Below are 24,637 nucleotides of genomic sequence, written 5' to 3' on the forward strand. Positions count from 1 at the left end.
ATCAAATACAGTTCACGTTTGGCTCAAGAAAAAACTGAGGGGAATGCCACAAAGATGATTCCATGAGTACTGGCACTTGCCAATACTGGCACCAAGTCTAGTAACCTGAGTTCCATCACCAGAACCCACACAAAGGAAGAAGAAACAGGTTCCCATAAGCTCTCCTCTAACAACTAAACTAAATACTAAATAGATTAGAATTTGGCTGCAAAGGCCCAGATGAACCCCAGGGATGGCAGAGTTTCTGCAATGATCAGCTACATCTAAAAAATTGAGAGCTGAGATCAGCACATCCTCAGTCATTAGGCACTTGAACCAAAATAGAAAGTCAAGTATATACATAAAATATGTTTTGGACAACCTCGAGAAGGGCCCAAAGAAGAATTCACAGAGCCTACAGTAGAGCGTCACAGAATCCTCTTTTAAGTGTGTAGGCCTGAGATACACTGCGGTGGCTGGGAGAACAGCCAAATCCAAGCCAGTGTCACAGTACAGCAGGCATGCTCCTTGGCAACAATGCTGCACAGGGTCTGAATGCAAAACACCTTCCTCTGAGTTCAAGTCATGCTCACCCTTCCACACAGACACTGCTTGTGACACTCAGTGTATAAAGTGAGTAAACCACCACTCACGTTATTCTTAACTGTTCAAGAAGAGTATCAGGATGATGTTCTAAAAACTAAAAATAAAGAGTACCAGTCTTCCCAGTCTGATTTACATGCCAGCCAACTCCCCTCACATTCAGAAAGAGGAAGAGAGAAAAAAAAAAAAAAAAAAAGACTTTCCTAAATAGTCATCATCTGCTGTTATTTGGACACTTCTTTGCTCTCATCCATGATAAATATGCCTACATGTGAGTCCATGGAAACGAGGTTGGTAAAGAAGGCAGGCAAGAGGACAAGGTGGTCCAGAGAATGAGGCATGAAGACAGGACACCAACATGGCTGCTCTGGGCTCCAGCAGTAAGGGCTGTTTCTTATTAGATGAATACAATTGAGGAGCTGCACAGGAAGTGCTCAGGGGCCTCATGGTCAGCCTTAGCCCAAATACACTGAAACCTTTGTACTATAGCAAGCCCATCTGGAATCAGTTAGGACCAGGCTTGTAGTTGGCTTTCTCTTAAAGATGAAAGAAAGAGAGAGGGGGGGGGGAGAGAGAAAGGGGGATTGGGGGACAAAAGGGAAGAAACTTCACTTCTCCATCTCTTCCTGGGAGCCACAATCAGGAGACCCATATGATCAATGGCTAGCATTCTCTCGGAGCCCAGGAACCCCAAGAAAATTATTCCATTCATGCAATCAAAATTCCTTTTTAACAATTAGCACTTTTAAATGCTATATTTAGACATTCAAATATTGTTCCACTTCTTTTTAAGCTGTAAATGAAGCGTATCTTTTGTGAAACTTTTGGCATTTATCTTGTCTTCTAAATTGTGCAAAAAGTACAAAAAAGACTTGCATAGTTGTCCTAGCATTCAAAGGGAAATTATTTTTTTCCATTCACAATCCTGAGTTAATTGTTAACACTTGTTTCTTCAGAAAGTCAATTTTTATTGATGCTTTCTACTAAAAATGGGAATCCTGACAGAGAAAGCCTGGAACTCAGCTCAGTAAATCTGAGTCTTGACAATAATATTGGCCATCATTTATTAGCTATTACTTAACTCTCCCAGGTCTCTATCTTTTAATACGGTAAAATGTGCACAGCAGTCTCTTTCAGCACCCACCAAACCCCTCCAATTCCATATACTTAATAAAACAGAAGCACAGATAAGAAGGCAGTTTCTCATTCCCTCCAGGCTATAAAGAGTTAAGTGTATTACAGGAGAATGGATGCAGCCTGTCTATTAGTAAAACTCATGTTCAGATCCTCCTCCTAAGCTTAGAGACCAACAGCCCAAGGCAGGTGTACACAGGGTTAAAGGAAGACGTGTCTACTAGCCCCTGGACCCAGCAACTATTAGAGAAGTACAGCACCAATTCACAAATAAGCCACAGAAAAAGCACCATCCTTCGTTCTCAGTTTAAAAGCTTCTTATATAACTAAATCACTTAAGGGTCAAAATTACCAAGACCAGATTGAGAAGAAAGCAGACTAAGAAACTGCCCTGCACCCCAGGAAGCTACAGGCTACTGGAGAGGCATAGGTGTTGGAAGGCAATTTTAGTTTACACTGTTGATAAGTAAAGCTAACCACCTTCCACAGCTATAGGTTCCACACCTGCAACAACCATCAACTGGAAATATTTGAGGGAAACAAAACCAAAAAACTACACCTGTTATGAACATACACAGATTTTCTGTCCTTTTTTCCTAAACAATATAGTGCAGCTACGATTTACAGAGTGTGACAATGTATTAGATATCTTAAGTGGTCTAGAGACCACTGAGAACATACCGGATACCCAGGTTAACATCAAGCACTGTGGCATTTAGACAAGGGACTCTGTGAGCTGTGTATGAGGGAAGTGTGTATCGGAGTCCTATGATTGATGTTCCCCCAAGCCTTCCTTAAGGGGTACTTTTCAAAGTGGGTATTTTTTGTTTTGTTTTATCTTCAGTTAATCAGTTACAGGAGTATAACAAATCTGAAAAACTGTTTCACATGAAATGTGCAGGCTCCAACCTCCCCATAGTGCCAATGAATGTTAATAAACAAGCAGTCTCTCTACACAGAGGGGCAGACCTAGTAAGCCACATCAGGCAAGACTTAGCAGAATACTCCAACAGTGGTACCAATGGGCACCAGTTATACCTAAGCAGCCAGGAGCCAGCTCCTGACCTCAGGCTGAGTTGTGGGGTTTGAGTTCAGTAAGCAACCAAACTTTGGGAGATTAAATTGCCATTTGCTGGCAGCCTTGCCTTCGGACCCAACTAAGATGGCAGACATTGACTAAAATCAAATGTAAAGTTTTCAGCAAGAGGGTCCATTTATACACAACACCTGCCCTGGTCTCTAGTCACTGTCCAAGATGTTTTCCTCAAAACAGAAACTGATCTAGCTCGTAGAGCATCAAGAAGAGAAAGCCAATCTGTCTAGTCCTAGAGCACATTCCTTAGCCTCATGTCCTGAGGCTCAGAGGTGGGATGGCTTCTTCCACAGCCACTGCATGGGGGTTCCTAACACCAGTCTCCTCAGTCAGTTAACCTCCTTCCTCCCCATACTGGCAAGACCTTAGAAATTCACTAAAACTCCATGAGGCAGGGCTGGGGATTGGGGAGTTTCTAAAAACAGCAAAGGCACACTCCCTGGTGGACACTGGAAAGCTGAAAGTAGGGGGGCACATCTGCCGGGTCCATCCCTCTCTGAAACATTATACACTTCAAATTAAATCCAGAGACTTGGCTGCTGGGCTGACTCCCAAACCAACTCTGAACAAAACTGGACTGGTCAGGATTCTTCTGGCAAACAACAGAAGGGGCCAATCAAAACTCTTGGCTCTGCCAAAAAAAAAAAAAAAAAAAAAAAAAACACGATACAGCCTTTTCCTTAAAGGGAAACACTTAAAGGAAGGAGAGTAAGTGAGTGAGTGAGTGAGTGAGTGAGTGAGTGAGTGAGTGAGTGAGTGAGTTTCTTCTGAACTCCCATCTTCAGTTCACTGCATTTCTATGGCTTTCTTCTCCTACATTTGGTCTCTTCTGCATCACAGGCAGGAACTGCAATCACCAAGGGTAGTAAAAAGCAGGTCAGGGCTCTCCAGAAAGCAGCGAGCCGGACATCCTAACACAGAGGGCAGGGCAGCCTCACCTTACTGTCATTGCTGCACATTCTTCCCTGGTCCTCTCCTCTCCGCTCCTGCCTCTCCTGTTCCCCGAGCTCATTCCCAGGCCACTCAGATGGCTGCAGCGAGGTTACAGCAAGGCCAGTGGGGCTTCTCAGAGCAACCATGAAAAGAAATCCTTTCTTTATAGGTTTCTACCCATCAGTGAATAGCATTTTTGTCTTTTTTAAATGAACTAAAATGTATTACTAAAAGTGTGAAATCAAATTAAAAAAAAATCTAAAGACACACAACCTTCTTGGATTGCACACTCACAAAATTACTGTCAAATTACTATGGGTGTCTAAGTGCTTTCAATTTCTGTACCTACCTTGTATGAACTGGTAATAAATGATGACTGAAATAACACCAGCCTACAAGTGATACCTTAACACTGGCACAGCACAGAAAAAGCATGCTGGGATACCTTACAATCCTTACAGTGAATCTCAGCTCAACCACTTCCTGGTCTTATGACCTTGGCCGGTCATCTAGTTTCTCTGAATCCCAGTTTTGGCATTTATAAATAGAAATGTAATGTCACAAGATACTCCTCATTGTATGAAGGATTAGGAAAATGTAGAGGCAAGAAGCCCAATACCACTGTCAGGTCCTCTAGGTACTTCCTTTGGCAAACTCTGTTAATCCAAAAGCAATTCAAACTCCAGCAAATTCTCACCTCGGGAGTTTGTGTTTTCACAGCTAATTATAATCTCTTGTATTTCCTTTTAGTCTCAAGAAAAACACACTTTCTTGCTTGCCAACATAAATTCTCAATTGATCTCTTGCAGTTTCTGTTGGACCTGAGATATATTCTAATCTCACTTCCAGTCAAAATATTCCCAGTTCAGTCACTAACTATACCACTGTGCTTTTGTTATTACTGCTATTATACTAAATACTACATCAATACAATTTTGTTTGCTTGTTTGTTTAGTTCGGTTTTTTGAAGCCAAGTGTCTCTGTGCAATAGCTCTGCCTGTCCTGGAACTTGCTCTGTAGTCCAGGCTGGTCTCCATCTCATAGAGATCCGCCTGCCTCTGCCTCCAGAGTGCTGGGATTAAAGGTGTGCACACCACCGCCTGACAAGGATATTTTTTAAACAATGGGACTATGTATTTAATATTCTATTTTTCTCCTACCCACCCTACTTCATAGGATGAAGTGTCTTCCTCACTGCTGTCCACAGCCCACCTGATCTTCAGGAAGCCCCATCCCTTCCTAAGGCCAACTCCTAGCTATCAAATAAAGAAGTGGAGCAATATGGTTGCTAAGATTCTCTACAGTTCACTGTAAGATCTGGTCTGGGCTCAATGCTTTGTCAAACCCTCCTGCTGTCTGTCTTCTGTTCTCAACAGTTTAGCAGCGTTCTTCCCACAACTGCATTTAGCATGCTAACCTACCATCTAAGGCCCTGATCGCCAGCACCCTCAGCCCTCCTTTCCTAGCCATGGAGGAGAGGCAGTTCTGATCCCTGAGAGCTCCACCTCTGCATTAGGTTCCTTCTCTCATAAATACTCATTCTCCTTATGGAATCACAGCATAAAGGCTATATGTAAAGTCCCTATGAATCCAATCCAACACTTTAGTGTACTAAAAAAAAAAGCTACATTTCTATTTAAAATAGGAACAAAATGGGAGAAAATATTTGCAAATGCATATATGAAAAGGGGTTGCGGTTATTAGTTCTATTTCTTGACAGAAGCAACTGAGGCAGGAAGGCTTTATTTTAGGAGTTCATCCTTTCAGTCTATGATGGCAGAAAAGGCACAGTGATTCAGAGTGACAGTGTGAAGGAGAGAGAAAGCAAGTCTACTGGTCACACACTGCTCACAGACAGGATGCAAAATGGACAGGACTGGAACCATGACTGAGTCATATTTTCAAAGGTCCACCTCCAGTGACCTGACTCCATCAGCCAGGCCCCATTTCCTGAAGGCTCCATAATCTCCCGAAACAGCACCAGCAGCTTCAGGTCACGTGTTCAAACACATGCACCTGTGGGGAACCTTTAACTGGTAACAAAGATGAAGAACTTTCTAAATAAATTCAGAAAGACAACAAAAACTGGAGCTAGAGAAATGGCTCAATGGTTAAGAGTACTGCCAGCTCTTCCTGAGGTCCTGAGTTCAATTCCCAGCACACCCACATGAGAGCTCAAAAAAAAAAAAAAAAATCTATAACCATAGGCTCCTGGGATCCAATGCCCTCTTCTGGTATGCAGACATACATGCAGACAAAACACTCATCTATATAAAATACATAAACAAATATTTTTAAATTAAAAAAAATTTTAAAGCGGCCAGAGTTGTAGCTTTAACGGTACAGCAACTTGCCTAGCATGCACAAGGTCCTGGGTTCCATCCCAGTCACCAAGGAGGAAAAAGAAAAGGCAAAGATTTATAAAACCCATCAAAGAGGTTCAGAGGACAAAGATACAATGAAAAACACTCAACCTCATTAGTAAAAACTGAAATCACAAAGATAGATCACTGCACGCCTCCTGGAAAAACTCTGGCCAGGTTCTTACTCTGACAATACCAGGTAGTGGAAAGAAAGCAGATATAATCTTTGCTGATGGAAACCAAAATACAACAGCCACTTTGAGAAACATTTTGGTGTTCCCATCAAGTTAACCATATATTTAACTACATGGCCCACCAATCCTACCTCTACTTATTTACCCCAAAGAAATAAAGACATAACTATGCACACGAATCCACATACAAATCTTTATTCACAAATGTCAAAAACTGAAGACAGCCCAAATGTTCATGAGAAAGAGAATGGGCAAACTATAGTGAGTGTATAAACTATTAATTATTACACAAAACACAGTGGACTAATTCCAAAGGAATTACACCAGAAGCCAAATTTAAAAAGGTATGTACATGTAGCATTTATGGAAAGGCCAGCAGCTGGGAACAAGAGAGACCTACTTCAAAGGAGCCCATGAGAGCACTGTATGTACTTTGATGGTGACAATGGCTACATGACTAAGTTTGTCAGAATTCATTAAAAATAAAATCTTCAAGGATGTATTTCACTGCACATAAAATACACCTAGTAAACAAAATAAAATATATAATCTTCCTCAAAAAAAAAAAATTGTAAAAAGCTGGCCGGGCGTCAGTGGTGCATGACTTTAATCCCAGAACTCGGGAGGCAGAGGCAGGCGGATCTCTGTGAGTTCGAGGCCAGCCTGGTCTACAGAGCAAGATCCAGGACAGGCACCAAAGTTACACAGAGAAACCCTGTCTCAAAAAACAAAACAAAAACAAAAACATTAACAACAACAACTCAGGCACTGGAACCCTTTAGAAAACCCTCAAAGGGACTACAGAAACTGGGTCTTTTTTCTTTTCTCCCTCTCCCTCTCCCTGCCTCCTGGCTCCAGGTGTGAGATTGCTCTGACCCACCGTCTCACCAAGATACGCCACAAGATACATATATATGTTGTATTGGTAGCATTTTACTCTGTCTGCTGAGAGCCTAGAGGCAATGACAAAGCTAGCCACATGCATAGCTGCCACCCAGGCCTTGGTTTCTAACCAGCGTCCTCATCTGAAAGAATTGTAGCTCCTTAGAAATGACTCATTCCAGGCCTTTGACAAGAATAAAACAAAACAAGCAAGAAAAAAACCTTATACCAGAAAGCAAGGAAATGTCTCATGAATGATGGAGACAGATCAAAAGGCAAAGAAGCTTAAGATGGGTCCAACTGGCCCTACTCAAATGCAGAACAGCTTGAGTAACAGAATTATATAACTTCATTATAACACACTGAAAAAGACATACAGAGAAATCAACGAGAACACTCCTTCCTACAACAGAATGGCACCGATAAACACAGACCAAGAGAAATTGGATCATTTCATCACTCAAGTAGCACAGAAGGGGCTGGCCCAGGGAGGAATTACCAAGAGTACTAAGGTAAGGGCTGAGGCTGTAGCTCGGTGACACAACACTCTAGCATACTCAAGCCCTGGAATTCACTCCTCAGTGCCATAAACATCACAAAACAAAAAACCTAAGGCCCTCAGGTAGAGGTCTGCTGTAAAACACAATAATGTATAATCTCAAAATACCTTTCCACAAGAAAGCAACCAATTTAAAAAAAAAAAAAAAGAAAGGAACCAATTATAAGAGAGGAAATGGTGAGCTTAGATGGTGATTTGAATAGGTATGGCCCCCATGGACTCGTGTATTTGAATGCTTGGCCTACAGGAGTGGCACTATTAGGAGGTGTGGCCTTGGAGTAGGTGTGGCCTGCTGAAGGAGGTGTGTCACTGTGGGGGCAAGCTTTGACGTCTCATATATGTTCAAGCTGTACCCCGTGTAGGACAGTTCACTTCCTGTTGTTGCCTGTGGATCAAGATGTAGAACTCTCAGCTCCTTCTCCAGCACCATGTCTGCCTGCACACCACCCACCAAGATGAAAATACACTAAACCTCTGGACTGTAAGCCAGCACAATTAAATGTGTTCCTTTGTAAGAGTTGCTGTGGCTGGGTGGTGGCGGTGGCAGCGCACGCCTTTAATTCCAGCGCAGGGGAGGCAGAGGCAGGCGGATCTCTGTGAGTTCGAAGCCAGCCTGGTCTACAGAGCAAGATCCAGGACAGGCATCAAAACGACACAGAGAAACCCTGTCTCAAAAAACAAAACAAAAACATTAACAACAACAACTCAGGCACTGGAACCCTTTAGAAAGCCCTCAAAGGGACTACAGAAACTGGGTCTTTTCTCTTTTCTCCCTCTCCCTCTCCCTGCCTCCTGGCTCCAGGTGTGAGATTGCTCTGACCCACCGTCTCACCAAGATACGCCACTCTCACCAGAGATCAGACCTTGAACTTCAATCTCCAGAACCATCAGCCAAAATAATCAGCCATCAGCTTCCTCAAAAAGGAAACACCACTTGGCTGGCATCTAAACAAGAAAGGGCTAGGGAGATGATTCAGTGGAGAGTATTTGCTGATCAAGCACGAAGACCTGAGTTCAGAGTCCCAGAACTACATGAAAGTTGGGTTCGCAGCACACATGTCTGGAATCTGAGAAGTGGAAACAGGAGGCTCCCCAGAAGCTCCCAGGCCAGGGATCTGGGTGTACAGAGTGAATAAAAACAAGGACTCTGTCTCAAACAAGGTGGAAGGCAAGCACTGACACCAGAGGCTGTCCTCTGACTGGCACACCAGTCACTCACAAGAGCACAATTCACGTGTAAGTGTGCAAACATAGTAATAACAAGCAAGCATCAACTTGACTCTGTCAAGTTCATATCTTAATTCTGCAGAGAATTTTATGCAATCGGTTAAGAATTTTTCAAGAAAAAAATGTACCAATGCAAAAAAGAGAAAAACAGAGGATGAATCTATTCGACTGAATGTAAGTTTAATAAAGCATCCTATGAAGGGCTTTTTAGCAGGGAATAAACAATCACCACAACTCTCTGGTAATTTCACTAGTTTCATTTTATTAATGAGAAAGTGGGGACTTGCAGAGAGTCAGAAACTGAAGGCATACACACACACACACACACACACACACACACACACACACACACACACACACCAGCCTGACTAGAAAATCCATCTTCCTGCTCTACCACCTCAAGAGTTATTCTCAGACCTGACAGGCTGCTTGGATTCCACTAACAAATCTCCTCCCCCTGGATATTCAAGTCCTTTGTATTTAACACTTTTAAATACCAAACATTCACCAAAGTAAATTTGGCCCCATTTGGAGGCAAATCCTTCAGTAAAATCTAGTATACTCGTTTTTTATGTTTTCACCAATGTGGGTTGTAAAAATGCAACACATTTCTCTTATGTTCCAGAAGCCCCAGAAGATTAAGGGAGCAGACAGCCCACACAGAATTCACTGTATATTCTGCAGCACACTACACATCAGCATCCATTTTATCTGGCAGCAGGAAGAGATATAAGTTAGGGCCCTACAATTATCCCTGTAGAGAGGCATAGCGAAGGGAATGTAGGCATAACAGCTACAATAATGGCAACACAAATAGCCATCTGTACTTAGAGGAAGGCATGCCAAGAGCTTTTAAACACCCACATCCTAATGCCACCCTCTCCCTCCATGCAGGTGGGCCAATTCCTTTCCATTCTTTTCCAACCCACATAATTTCAAAGGAATAGATAATCTGCTGCCAGGAACAAGAAGCAAAGAAAGCCACTGTACTTCTGAACACAAAAGACCAAAAAGCAAAGGTCTTAAGTCTCCAACTGAATGAGCTGGCATTTCCCACTGCCCAGCCCTTCTCTTTGACATCTACCCTGCTCCTGGGTGCCTTAGAAATCCCCTCCCCATTTCCCTAGATATTCAGCTTTCCACTGCAATGTGGCCAGTACTGGTCTCCCCATTATAATAGAGCCACTGAGGATAGAGTTTCTCCCCTCCCCCACACCAGGATCCTGAACACCTACAGAGAGTGCTGAGGACAAAATAAAGATGTGCTGGATCAATACAAAAAGTGCCGAATGAACAGGGAAGTGGGCTGTAGGAAAGGAAATGGTTGGTAGTAATTGGAGGTGCAAGGGTACAGGACTATCAGCACAGAAACCATACTAGCTCAAATCTACACTGAAAAATAACCTGCCTGGTGAGCATACTTATATGGGGAAATTGGCTCTTAACAGTCTTTAACAGAGAACTTTAAAATAAGATAAAGTTAAAAGCATCATTTACTTAAAACAAAACAAAAACCCACTTCTCATATTAGTGTTATATCCTCTAGCAGCTCTCCAAAGGCTCCTCTCTCTGCCTTTTGCTCACCATTTCCCCCAAGAGGTCCCCAAGAAAACAAGGAATGCACTCCAATCCTCATGAATTCTCAGAAAGACTGTCTTCCCCACTTCTTCCAATTTGATTCTTAAGGCTGTCAAGAAGATGTGCAATTTATTACCAATTACAGCAAAACTCATTTGGGTGAGGATGCATTTACTAACTCGATAAAGTACTGGGAAGACGGCATGTGAAAAGTCCCTACCAACAGCACCTGCCCTGCAGGTCTTACCTGCACAGAGCTATCCTAGGACTGCTGGTTCTAACCTCCCATCCTCCCTTACTAACTACACTGGTAAAACCCAGACAGAACACAGTGTGGCAGGTAAAGCAGTTACAAGGTCTTGAAGCTGCTTCTGATTGCATCCTCAGTCACAGTTTTGCTTAAGATGTTTTCTCCCTCCTGATGAAAAACAGCAACTACTTTCAGGAGGCACTGGTCTTGACCAAATTTTATGTAATGGGGCATCAGAGCTTAAAACAACCTCAGAAATAGCCTCTCCCAACCCTGAGCAGATGGAGGAAGGTTCACAGGAATCAAAAACTGCTATTGGCAGTTACACTGTCAAATCAAAAATGACAGAGCTGTATCTGATTTGCCCCGAGCAGTGCAACCCTTGACATGTACTGAACTGGGTGAGCACAGTAACTCATGGGAAAGCTAGAACCATGGCCCACGACATCTTGCTTCAATACCCAGGCACACTCCTTCATCCCTGAACCAGCTTTGAGATTCCCAGACTGCCTTTCTTCTAACTACTCTAAAAATTATACATTTCTAAACTAGTTTCAAAAAAAACACCCCTATTCTATGGGGATGGGGATGAGGACTTGGGAGGAGTAGGTAGAGAGGAAGGGAGAGGTGATGTAAATACAGTTCTCACATAAAATCTTTTAAAAATAACATTTAAGCTGGGGGTGGTGGGGTGGTGGTGGTGGTGGTGGTGGTGGTGGTGGTGGTGGTGGTGGTGGTGGTGGTGGTGGTGGTGGTGCACACCTTTAATCCCAGCACTCCGTCAGAGGCAGGCAGATCTCTGAGTTTGAGGCCAGCCTGTTCTACAGAGCAAGTTTCAGGACAGCCAAGGCTACATAGGGAAACCCTGTCTTGAAAACAAAAACAAGATTTAAATTTAAAATGTAAATTAAAACATCCCTCTTCGTCCATTCAGAGTCTCTTCTAATAATTCTCCTAATTAACCAACCTCCTCTCAAAGACTGTCCTCTGGAAATCCTCCTCACATTAACTTACAAACCATCCTGAAGCCTGCTCCTTCTGCTTATTTGTGGCCTCCTAAACTAGTGGCAGCATAAAAACCAGGCAAGTTTTGAAATACAGATTCCTAAGCCCCATCCACAGAATCCTGGCTTCCCTGCTCCCCTGAGATGTGTCTGTCAAGCACTGAGTGTTTCTAAGGTCCTAAGGGGATTCTGATGCACAGATAGCAAAGGCTGACACCTCAGAAGTTCCCCGTGCACTCATTCTACACTCTAAAATGAACACTACCAGTAGTTCCGGACTTCTAAAATACCAAGGCAGAGGCGCTCCGACAGAAGGCCCTCTGGAAGTGCTCCCTGCCACGCTCAGACAAGTCTGGCTGCAGGGTCCCAAAGCTCACTAATGACAACAAATGACTGGCATCCCACTAAGCTAAAAGAGCACAGAAGGAGAAAGGGCTGCATGGGAGGCCTTTTACTCAAAAACATTTAGTTTTTCACTTTTTTTTTTTTAAACCAAGAATCCAGATGGTCTTTCTGCACCAAAAACAGCTTTCTGTGGTACAAGTACAAACCCAACCCCAACAAGGCACAAGACTACGCCATGCATTTCCATGTGTTATCCTGTGCATACTTAACTCCTGTTAACTCTACGAAACCTATTCATCTTTCAAAACCCTTCAACCACTACCTTTAAGTGATTCACTCAACAAACACTAAGACTCTACTACATGGAGAGTATGAACTGAAGTTAAAAACCACATCTATTTTAATGACTCTTATAAGGCCAGTTGATAGATTAAAAATCTAAGATTATGAAGAATTGCAAGGTTGTAGGTGCAAAGGCAAATTATCCTGGGTTATCTTTAGTTCCCTAATCAGAAATTCACTATCCACTTCTATGTGAGTTCTAATATCTTCTTTATCAGCAGGTAAAACATCTGGAATGTATTAACAGACCAGCATCCTCCACCATACCAAAGGCTGAGAATGTCAACAGGTAACATCTAACCTATAGTGTTCCCTGCTTTCCAGTAACTCACCCACTTAATGCTCTCATCAACACTTTTTTTTTTAATGCCACCAATTAGCCAGGCAGTGTTGGCCCATGACTTTAATCCCAGCACTCAGGAGGCAGAGGTAGGTAGAGCTCTCTGAGTTCAAGGCCAAGCCGTATACAGATCAAGTTCCAGGCCAGCGAGATGTTACACAGAGAAACCCTATCTCAAAAAACCAAAGGAGGGGGGAAAGAGCAGCCAATTTGTGATTTTCTTTTGTTTTGTAACTATAATCGTTCATGTAAACACTTCCAGATTGGAACACATCATGTGAGGCAACATGAAATCCACATTCCCAGGCCATGGTCACTAATATTTGACTTAGTCTATGTTATCTCTTCGGTTAAGGTGACAGCAGCTGTGTTTTGAATTGACACAGGCATTGGAGATAGAGCAATGAAGCCGGGGGTGGGGGGGTGGGGGGAGGGGGTGGAAGTGCGTGCCTTTAATCCCAGCACTCAGGAAGGCCAAGGCAGGCCAATCTCTGAAAGCAAAGCTAGCCTAGTCTACATATTTCCAGGCCAGCCAGAACAATGCAGTGAAACTGTCTTTTAAAAATAATAATAAAGCCCGGGGCGGTGGTGGTGCACACCTTTAATCCCAGCACTCAGGAGGCAGAGCCAAGGCTCTGAGTTCAAGGCCAGCCTGGTCTACAGAGCAAGATCCAGGACAGGCACCAAAACTACACAGAGAAACCCTGTCTCGAAAAAAAAACAAACCAACAAAAATAGTAATAGTAAAATAAAATAAAAGCAATGAATAAAGTATAGAGTAGTTTCATGGTGCTTATATTCTACTAGGAAGTCAGATAATAAACTAAGAAACAAGATAATTCTACATAAAGCTGGGCATGGCAGTGCGTGCCTTTAATCCCAGCACTCAGGAGGCAGATGTAGGCAGATCTCTGAGAATTCGAAGCCAGCCTGGTACAGAGCAAGTTCCAGAACAGCCAGGGCTACACAGAGAAACCGTCTCAATTCCCCTCCCTCACCAGAAAAAGATAACTTTAGACAGTGGTTAAGGTTAAGTAATAGCAGAAAGAACAGCATAATGCTACAGTAGTTAATAATGGTGGTAGACTCATGGAGTCCTCAAGGCCAAATCAAGAACAAGAAACCTTGCCATGTGCCATGCTCCTTTTCAGATTCTTAGTAGACAATGAATATTTTATTTGCGTTTTTTGTTTTATGGTTTGCTTTTCTTTTCTTTTCTCCCCCCCCCCCCCCCCCCCCCAGACAGGGTTTCTCTGCGTAGCTTTGCAACTTTCCTGGAACTCGCTTTGTAGACCAGAGATCCGCCTGGCTCTGCCTCCTGAGTGCTGGGATTAAAGGCGTGCGCCACCACTGCCAAGCTTGTTTGCTTTTCTTAAGACAGGGTCTCCACATAATCCTAGTTGTCCTGGAACTCACTGCATAGACCAAGCTGGCCTCAAGCTCAGAGATCCACCTGCCTCCGTCTCCTGAGTTCTGAGACTAAAGCGTGTACCACCAGGCTTGGCTCATAATGAATATTTTTAATAAATTAATTTTTAAAATATGAAGGAGAAAGTAGAAATTTCTAACTGGTAGCAGTAATCACAACCAACTAAAGGCCAAGAACCATGGAGCCTGAGTTGTTCTAATCACCTAAGGGACTATAGACAATCCTTCTCTGAAAGACAGGCAGACCAAACAAACTGGGCTGGTAACATGCCGTGCACAGACAGGGACTTCCTGGAACTGAAGTGAGAGGTTGCTATCTACACAAATGCAGACTACTCCACTCTGCCAGGAGAAGTCAGAAATCTGAATTTCACCAGGCATGGAGGCACACACCTTTAATCTCAGCATTCAGGGGATGAAGACAAGAATAATAGGAGGTTCAGGGCCAGCCTCAGATATATAGTAAACTCAAGACCAACCTGGGCTACATGAGACCCTACCTCAAATTTCCTTGCTATATTCCATGTAAGGTGTGTAAGTCTGTGTGCACAAAAACAAACAAATAACAATAACTGGGACTTCACATGACCTTTCCCCAGTGTTTTAATGACAAATCCAGTATCTTATTGCTAGTAAGAGTGCTCCTCTAGCATTCGATCTGTGTGGCTGGCCCCAGGGCTCAATCCACAGCACTACATAAACATGGTCTGGTGGTGCATGCCAGTAATCCCAGCACTCAGGAAGTGGAGGCAGGAGGATGAAGTTCAAGGTCACCCTTGGGAGCGACACAATGAGTTCAAAACATTCCTGAATTCTTGAAACCTGTCCTTAAAATTAGGTATAGTCAAACACAATCAAACAAACTCAGGAGGTCAATCCACTGCCATACCGCTTGCTCCTCCAGCCCACACCATCCCTAAATTCTTCATAGTTCTAAGAGTCCAGACTCTAAATAGCTTTTGAACAAAAAACAGCAAGGTGGTAACAAGAGCTAGGGAACAAAAAGAAAACAGTCCCTTCCCAAATGATCTAATGAGACCACAGGAAAGCCGTCATTACTGCCCCCACAGGAAAGCAGCAAAGGTGTCACCAAAAGATACGCTCTAACCTGGACTGCATGCTCAACAGGCAGGACCCTAGGTGATGAGGTGCTTAAACAGGTATAAGCCATGTACACAGACATATGCCCCGCACAGGACAATGAGGAGATCAGTTACACTTAAGACTAGTGAGAAGCCCCAAAACACAGCAGGAATGGGATATGAACAGTGGGATGGAGAAGAGTGACAAATTCAGACGCCTGATTCATTTAACCAAGTCCTGTCATGTGCAAGCTGAGCCCCATGGCTTGTGCACTGAGCTCCCTCAGCTAAAAGCAACGGGACAGCACCTGTGGTGGGGGTGGGAGAAGTTTATTTTTCTGAGTGCTAACTTATTATAAATGACCAAACCTGAAAGTAAGCAGTTTAAAAAAGAACTAGTGTGTGTGTTTTACTCACATTCATCTTCTAAGAATCCCTTTAGGGGGCATGTGTCTTTAAACCCAGCACACCAGAGGCAGAGAGAAGCAAAAGGATCTGAGTTCAAGTATAACCATGGCAAATAAGACCACCTCAAAAAACAAAACAATCAAACAACAACAACAAAACCATAAAAGAAAGAATTATCAGTCAGGAGAGCTAAAAGTAGAGGCACTCCTCCCAACCTTTTCCACTACTACCCCATGGAGGAAGCATGGTCAAAGCATTAACATCTATCTGCAAGCTGGCAATGCCAACCTCTGCCTTATGGGCGCCCCATCACTATTAACCAAACCCCTAGGCCTGTTAAGAAAATTGATCCAGTTTACAGCTGGAGCATTAGTCAGTCATCATTAATTCTTAAGATTGATGGGTGGGGTATATGTAAAGATTTTAAAAATAAAAACCTACTACATAAATGACATAGGGAAGAAAGCTGGTGAGCAGCCCATTTTCAAGTATCTGTGATCAGTTTGGCATTTTAACTTCCAGTTTTGTTTGTTAATGACAACAGAATATTCAAAATGGTTCAAGTGTTTCAAATTCCCCAATTGTAATACTGACTAATGCAGATAACTCTTCCATCTGGCATCTGTGAAATTGCTGCTTGTTAACAACACACAAAGCATGCACTGGCTTCTGAATGCCACACACTAATGTCACACTGCTGCAACAATCAAGAATGAAGAACGTATCTGGGTGTACTTCAAATCCTAAGGCTCTAAAGAGACAGATGTTCTAAAGCAAATACCAGATCCTAACTATTGCACTGGCTAAGGAGCAGGAAGTGTGTCTTGTCAAGCAATTAATGCCACAAATAAATGCACTGAGAGTGAGCTCATCCTTTTAAAAAACATTTCCCAAAGTTATCAACAGCCATAAAGAACTTCTCAAAATTCAAAGGCTGGCTGGGAAATACTTCAGCCCTAAAAGCAATGAAGAAATGGCATTAAAATGGAAAAGTAATTAAATAAAACCGGCTTCTTCCAGTGATAACTAATACTCCTATTTCCAACCAGCCAACCTCTAGGGAATTAATCTGCCAGTTCATTCTCCAGAGTGTGTAACACAACAGCAGTGACTCAACCCACAGAACCCTACAGAGGAGACAAAACTTATTCAAACTGTGTTACAGATCATGATCCAAGGTCCGTAAGGCAAACTCCCAAAAAGTCTCAGATAGAAAAGGGCCCCAGATTTCTAGATGCTTAAAGGCTGCTGCATCTAAAAATGAGATAATATAGTCTTACCTGATCTTCTTTCTTCAGTCTAAAACAAACAAACAAACAAAAACAAAAAACCACTGTTGACCACCTTTAATACACCAGAAAATGGATGGGGTATATATATATCTTCCCAAAACAAAATAAAATTAATTCTGTCATTCATGTGATGATATTGAAACAACAGTGTTTTGTTTTGTTTTTTCTTTTCAAAGATAGGGTCTCATGTAGTCCGGTCTTCAAATGACCTTGAACTTCTGATGCTCTGAGTGCTAGGACTATTCACAACCAGAACTGTTTTGTTTTGTTTTCTTTTCTTTTTTTGTTTTGTGTGTGTGTGTGTGTGTGTGTGTGTGTGTGTGTGTGTTTTGAAATTTATTTTATATGCATTGGTGTGAAGGTGTCAGATCCCCTGGAATTGGAGTTTCAGGCAGTTGTGAGCTGCTATGTGGGTGCTGGGAATTGAACCCGGGTCCTCTGAAAGAGCAGCCAGTGCTCTTAATCACTGAGCCATCTCTCCAGCCCCAGAACTGGTTTTATGCTATGCTGGGGGATCAAACCCAGGGCTTGTTTCATACACTGAAACAGTGTCGGTATGTAACACTGCCTGGCCTGGAACTCAATTTGTAGACCAGGTTGTTCTTGAAGTCATAGAGATTAACCTGCCTCTGCCTCCCCAGTGTTGGTATTAAAGACATGTGCACAGGAACCAAATACAACACATCATTTACTCTGAAAACCTGGAATGTATGTGTTCTATACAAAAGGAATTCTTGTCTCTCCAACCATTAACCATCTAATTAAATACAGGCCTTACTGTTCACTAGGCACTGTTCTAGATACTAGGGGAAATGGTTAAGCATGGCACTAACTCACCCTGGAGGAACTCAATGTGGATCATATGAAGTCAACAGGCATTTACAGCACTGTCTGCTCTAGTTTAGATCTTGAATGTCCTCAAGTCATGTCTCCAGATCTTGGTCCCCAGTCAGTGGTCAGGTGCCAGAACCTTTAAGGAGTGGTGTTAAACTGGAGGTTTCGGGACAAAAATCCACACCCCTATACCCCCAGGCAGAAGCTGATGCTTGCAGAAGTCCATGAATGAGACAAAGAGATTCCCATCAGAAGCCAGCGCTTAAAAGGCCCGCGCAAAACGCTGGACAAAGTTCCAGATTCCAGAGTGACTACTGGACTCAGGACACACCTACCAGACCCCCAAACCCAAGCAGTTCTCCAATACCTTATCAAGCATGTCACTACCTCCCACCCTGCTCTAGTCCAAAGCCCCTTGCCGGGTCCAGCCCCTCGACTTCATGGACCTCCTACTGTGAGACCAGGAACTCGCCTGCACAAAGTGACTAAGTCCTGAATAAACTTTTTCATTCAGCTCAATTGGATTTATTGCATCGGTGGAGGAGAAGCCATTCAGGTGGCCCTAGTGGAAGGCAGTTAGGTCACTAGGAGTGACTGCCCTTAACAGAGATAGAAGGGCCCTGGCCCACTTTTCTCTCTACCTTCCACTGTCGTGAGTGAGCAGGCTTCCTGTATTCCTGTACCACATACTCTCAACACACTGTTCTGGCTACCACATGCCCAAAGCAGGAGGGCCAAGGGACCATAAACCAAAACACCTAAGTCCTTTTCTCCTTGGACAGCTGATTATCCTGGATAATTTGTGACCATAGTGAAAGGCTGACGCACAGATCACAAACATCACTGAAACACTGACTGGCAGAGGTGTGATCACAGCTGCTTTTCAGAAGGATCACTCTAAGGTCACTATGGTGCAGTGACAGGAATCAAGAGTGACAAAAGTGGGAGTAAAGGGGTCATTTAGGAGGCTATAGGCAATGGCTGCCAACTGGGCAAATGGTGGCATTGGTTCCTGAGTTATATGTCAGGAGTTTTGCCACCAAAACCAGATGGGAACCCTCAGTTTTATACAATGCTAGATCTTCAGTGGCTACAAAGGAAGGAAACACAGATGTAAGCATACAGGACACAGGCAGACACAGCTAGCTAAATGCAGGTAAGCCACAAAATGCAAACTGGAAACTGTCACCATACAGATAAATAAAGTTATCCATAGATGTGTTTGCCCAAGTAGAGCATATTTAACAACCCAAAATGAAAGGCCTGGAGTGCATCTTTCCCTGAGAGGACTGGGAAAGAGCAATGGCAGACAGAGAGGGGAACAGTTTCAAAGGACAGTGCCAGAGTAGCAGCAGAGTGGAGGTACTTCGAGGACAAGACGGCAGGAAGGGAAACCCACCAGGATCAGCATAGAGTAAACGGGGATATGGAGGAAAACAGTTCAAACAGATGGACAGCTATTGCAAGAAGGGGGTTGTAGAAGGGAGAAGAGTGAAAAGAAGCAGGAAGTGAACATAGTCATGGAACAAAACATGCTGGATTTCAAACATTCTGTTCACAATTGACAAAACCAAATAGAAAGACAGGTCAAAATCTAGGAAACCCAGGAGCACTTCCTGCAGGAGAAAAGGGGCACAAAGGAAGGAGGACAGATCGGTGGGGCTGCGAGGTGGTTCCATGGGTAAAAGCACTTGCCACACTTGTAAGGACAAGAATTTGAAACCCCAGATCCAAGTGAGAAGGCACAAAGGGCAGGAGTTCTGGGCTAGGAAAGGCTGGAAAGCATGCGGGCAGAAGGCAGCGCCTGTACTGAAATGGGCTGGGTCTGCAAGGATTCTGACCAAAGGGCTGTGTAAGCAAAGAGCAAACTAACAATTTGAACAAGCTGGAGAGGGAACCAAAGAGGAAGAAAGACAAGAACACAGAGGCCAAAGCCCAACGCCCCCATTCCTAAGTGACACTGGAGGTACAAAGGCTGCAAGTGCCTGAAGCCAAGACTAGGCAGACTTAATGCAAGGACACTGTAACCTTTTCAGAAATGAAGTAGCTCCAGCCTGACAGAGCTAGGCCTTAAAATAGGTGGGAGGGGAGACTACAGTCAGTAGAGCAGATGTTAAATCTTCCCAGAGGCACTGGAGTCTCCTAAAATAATGGCCCATGGTCCAAGAGCCAGAAGTTGTTTGTTTTAAATGGGGAGGGGTTGGTAAGACAAACAAGTGACATCAGAATGTGAGACACCTGGGACTTTGCCCCAGGGCAGGGCAGAGTGCTCAGGGAAGTGCAATGGAGAAGGAAGAAGGGCCAAGAGAAGACCCTCACCTCCCTTGACAGAGCACTAGGAGCACCCACTGAGAGGACAGGACCCTCTGAAAGAAACAGGACTGAGCCAGTGAGGAGGCTGAGGAGGAGCTTTGCTACTACACAACAGCAAAATGGACAAACCACACGAGAGCAAGCCACTGACAATCAGGTCCAGGGGGAAAACCAAAGTTGGCTGGGCCTGGGATGGAAACACACGGGCACCTGAGCCATACCTTCTGCACACAGACAAGAGCTGTAGAGCTGCGCCCTTGGGCCACTGCAAAGTTCTTAAGAATTGGTTTGTGCTTGCATTTTCCCAGATCAGACAAGAGAACTCTAAATGGAGTCACTTATGATCTGGATCAATTCAGGCTGGCAAGGCCTAACACTCAGTCTTCTGACACCTCGGGCAGTAATGACTAACCAATAAATGTCAGGTAAATAACTTATTACTTCAAGACTCAAGAACTTTGATGCCTTTAAGTGAAAAATAAAATAATCTGTTACAGACCTAATAATATGCATAGCTCTTCTGTACCAAGTGTTGTATCTGTCACATAACATACCTTTAATCTCCAAAATCTATGAGGTAGAAACTACTAGCAACACCTTACAGGTGAGGACATCCAGCCACAGAGAAGGAACTTGCCTGCAAAGCCAAGCGGCTTTAAACTCGAGATTCTTGCCCAATGGGCTCTGCTTCTTGCTCACTGAACTGCATAAGTGGCCATGGCTTAAGTACATTTCCCCTTACCTACACAGTTCAGAACACAGCTATCAAGGGGAATAAAGAAATCAAAGGCACTACTGTTAGAAACTTAGTATGAAGAGAGTGACCAGATACTGACCACAGGACTAGAGATGCAGCTCAGCTGACAGAATGCCTGTCTGACACACACCAGGCCCTGGCTGAAACCACAGCACCACACACACAGGCATGTCGCCCATCCCTGTGATCCCTACACTTACTATGTAGAGACAAGATCAGCAGTTTGAGACTATACTCACTTCACAGAAGCCTGCCTGGGCTAGGTGAGACCATCTCTAAATTGAAAAGAAAGGGAAGTGCGTGCCCAAAATTCAATCTTTTTTTTTTTCTTGAAGATTTATTTATTATGTGTACAGTGTTCTGTCTGCATGTATGCCTGCAGGCCGGAAGAGGGCACCACATCTCATTACAGATGACTGAGCCATCATGTGGTTGCTGGGAATTGAACTCAGGACCTCTGGAAGGATAGTCAGTGCTCTTAACCTCTGAGCTATCTCTCCAGCCCCCCAAAATTCAATCTTAATAGCTAAACAGGGACAGAAATAACAAGGACAGAGAGGACCCCCAAGTCAACAGCTTTTTAACTCACATCTACGGCAGCAAATTTACACAGTCCATGGGCCTATCTCAGACTTCCAAGCTGAAGAGATACTGTTACTTTTTTTTTTTTTTTTTTTTTTTTTTCTCTATAAAACAGCTCTGGCTGTCCTGGAACTCCCCAGGCTGGCCTCGATCTCACATTTACCCACCTGCCTCTGCCTCCTGAGTGCTGGGATTAAAGGCGAGTCCACTACCGCCCAGCAATGGTTACACTCTTTAGGAAACACCTGGCTAAATAAAGCACAGTACACCATAAAACATGCATCCAAGTGGTTTGAATACTTGCTTTCCTGAATCTTGGACCTATCCTAACTCAAAACCTTTTTCCAGCACTCCTTTTAACCTTGTACTAAAGCTCATTTTCTGACCCAAGCAGACAGCAATCTACTCTCAAGACTGCATCTCCTGGCCACTTAATTTAGAGCTTTTGCCACAACATAAGCTTCAGAAGTTTGGGGCTGAGTCCAAAACAAAACAGCTATATTACGATAAGAGGCACATATGAACCCACTGCCGGATACAACTGCATCTCTGCCTTATCCACTTCTATAATTCTCCCCCTAGCTTGACTTAGCCTCACATGGAAATGAACACACCTCTTCTCCCTACTTACAACATAAAAAGCTGCTATCCTGCCATATTTAACAGAAATGTGATACACAGATAATTCACTAGTACTCCTAACACAATTACCATGCAAAGCCCCAGCAGCATTATTACACTCCTGAGCCTCAGCTGAGGCACAGGTGATGCACACATGTGCATCTGTGATGGTGGAGCTAAATTTACCTTTGCCCTCCCCACTAAAGGTCTGTTTTTATAATAGGTCAGAATTTGAGATCTCAAAATAAACAATTATTCCAAGTAATCCAGCAGAACTGACAGCTGAGGGTTGAGTGAACTGCAGTCACTGCACTGACTGAGGGTGGAGTGAGATTCTGCCACTCCACTGACAATAGCCGGGCTTGGTGGCGCACGCCTTTAATCCCAGCACTTGGGAGACAGAGCCAGGCGGATCTCTGTGAGTTCGAGGCCAGCCTGGTCTACAAAGCAAGTTCTAGGACAGGCACCAAAACTACACAGAGAAAGCCTGGCAGCAGCAGCCGCCGCTGCCGCCAGTGAAATCCAGGCAGTCTTTAAACCACATCACAGATACTCGGCTATTAGGTCCATTCAAGAAGCAGTGCCTCATTCCCCTCCCACCAGGAGGAGATAGACTTGCTTCTAATAGCCTGGGCAAAAACAGAAGCAGATCCACTGCTGCAGCCATGCCCTCAGATGACTGAGGTCCAGGCAACTGCAAGCCTAAACCTCACGAGAGACCCCAAGCTGCTACCAAATTTGTGACCAGAAGAAACTGTTGTCTGAAGCCAGTTGGCATGGGTGCCATTTGTTATGCACCAACTGACAGTTGATATCAAGATGACACTATAGCCCAAATGTCATGGGCTATATGTCAGAAATCTAAAGGTTCTGGATCTTGGGGTCACTGTCTGTACTACAGTGACTTCTACCAAGAAAGGGCTTGAAAATACAATGAGAGCCAGAAATATGGGACATTTACACAAGTCAAAATTTTCTAACAATCACATTAAGAAGGTAAAAAGAGGTGAGACTGATTTAATAATATATTTTATTGAATCTAATATATCTGAAATATTGGAATTTCACATATTGAGATAAAAACATGGTTATTTTTAAAAGCATAATGAAATATTTCACATAACTTTTGTAGTAGTTCTTCAAAGCCTATGTTTAACATCTGCAGTGCATTTGAATGCAGACCAGCCAGTTGAGGTCCTTGACAGCCAACTGCGGCCAGCAGTGACGACCTGTACAGTATCTGCTCTGCAGCTTGTTTCCCTTGAAGAATGTGGTATAATATGTGAAACACCAAACACCCAAAGGCTTCTTTCTCTTTTCTTCACTTGGCTATCTCATTTATACAGGTCCCAAAGCTGGAGAAGACAGTGCTTAATTGTTTGCTGCCAGGAAAAGGAAGGCCCCCTTTGAAAGCCCCAAAAGAAATGAATTCTCCCTATAAAGCACCAAAACCAAGAGCACAGAAAACACTGCCTGCAGCTTCACTAACTGGTGCTTCCTCGCCATCTACTGCACACACCGACCTAGGACTAAAGGCCAGATGTGGTTTGACCTGAAGTAGAAGGTTGTGAAAGAAATGGAAGAGTAAAAAGCAGAGGGAGTCAGGCATGGTGGCGCATGCCTTTAATCCCAGCACTTGAGTGGCAGAGGCAGAGGCATGTGGATCTCTGTGAGTTGGAGGCTGGCCTGATCTACATCTAGTCTACATAGTGAGTTCCAAGCCAGCCAGGACTATGTAGAGAGACCCTGTCTCAAATAAAAAGTGGGAGCAGTGGAGTTAAGAACACTGGCCACTCTTCCAGACAACCTGAGCTCTATTCCCAGCACCCACATGATGGCTCACAACCATCTGTTAACTCCAATCCCAGGAGGATGCTGGGCCCTCTTCTGGTCTTCCCTGGTACTGCATACACAATGGTTCAGACATACATGCAGGCGAAACTTTACCCACACACATAAAATAAAGATTCAAATATTTAAAAACTAAGTAAAGGAATAAAAGCAGGAGGGAAGCAGAGGCAGCACATCTGGCCTCCTCTAGTTAACTCCTTTGACACTCCCTCCCACCAATGCTACCTCCTAGAATCCAACGCACCCTTCTCCTCCTCCTCCACCATTTCTAGACTCAGATCATTATGGAGGGGAAAGCCCAGCTGTGTGTCACTGCAGCCATCCCAAGGGGCCTGGGCAAAATCCAGAAGACGGCTGGAGACAGCTGCTATGAGATCTACAGAACAAGAGCAGAAGGAGGAATCACAGTGTATCACACATGATCCCACTCTGACCTCACAAAAGCTACTTCTGACTTCTCCCCAGACAATGTTTCTTCTCCCTTCTTAAGATTCTTTTCCTAATGAAGGAAATGACAGATTCACAACCAAAGACCTCACAGAAATACTAGCCAGTATGTGAGACCACCGGTACCATGGGTCTCCCACAATACATAGTAGACCAGAATCCACCAAGTGAGAAAAGAATGTTTTAATAGTATCTG

At 43.8% G+C, this 24,637-nt stretch overlaps 1 protein-coding gene across 17 annotated transcripts in view; it reads right to left on the minus strand.

Moving 5' to 3' along the window:
* Rbfox2 (RNA binding fox-1 homolog 2) overlaps nt 1-24,637 on the minus strand; it is a 240,092-nt gene that overhangs the window by 187,609 nt on the left and 27,846 nt on the right. The window lies entirely within an intron of this gene.

Source organism: Peromyscus leucopus, chromosome 20, assembly GCF_004664715.2.
Source record: "Peromyscus leucopus breed LL Stock chromosome 20, UCI_PerLeu_2.1, whole genome shotgun sequence".
NCBI classification, from domain to species: Eukaryota; Metazoa; Chordata; class Mammalia; order Rodentia; family Cricetidae; genus Peromyscus; species Peromyscus leucopus.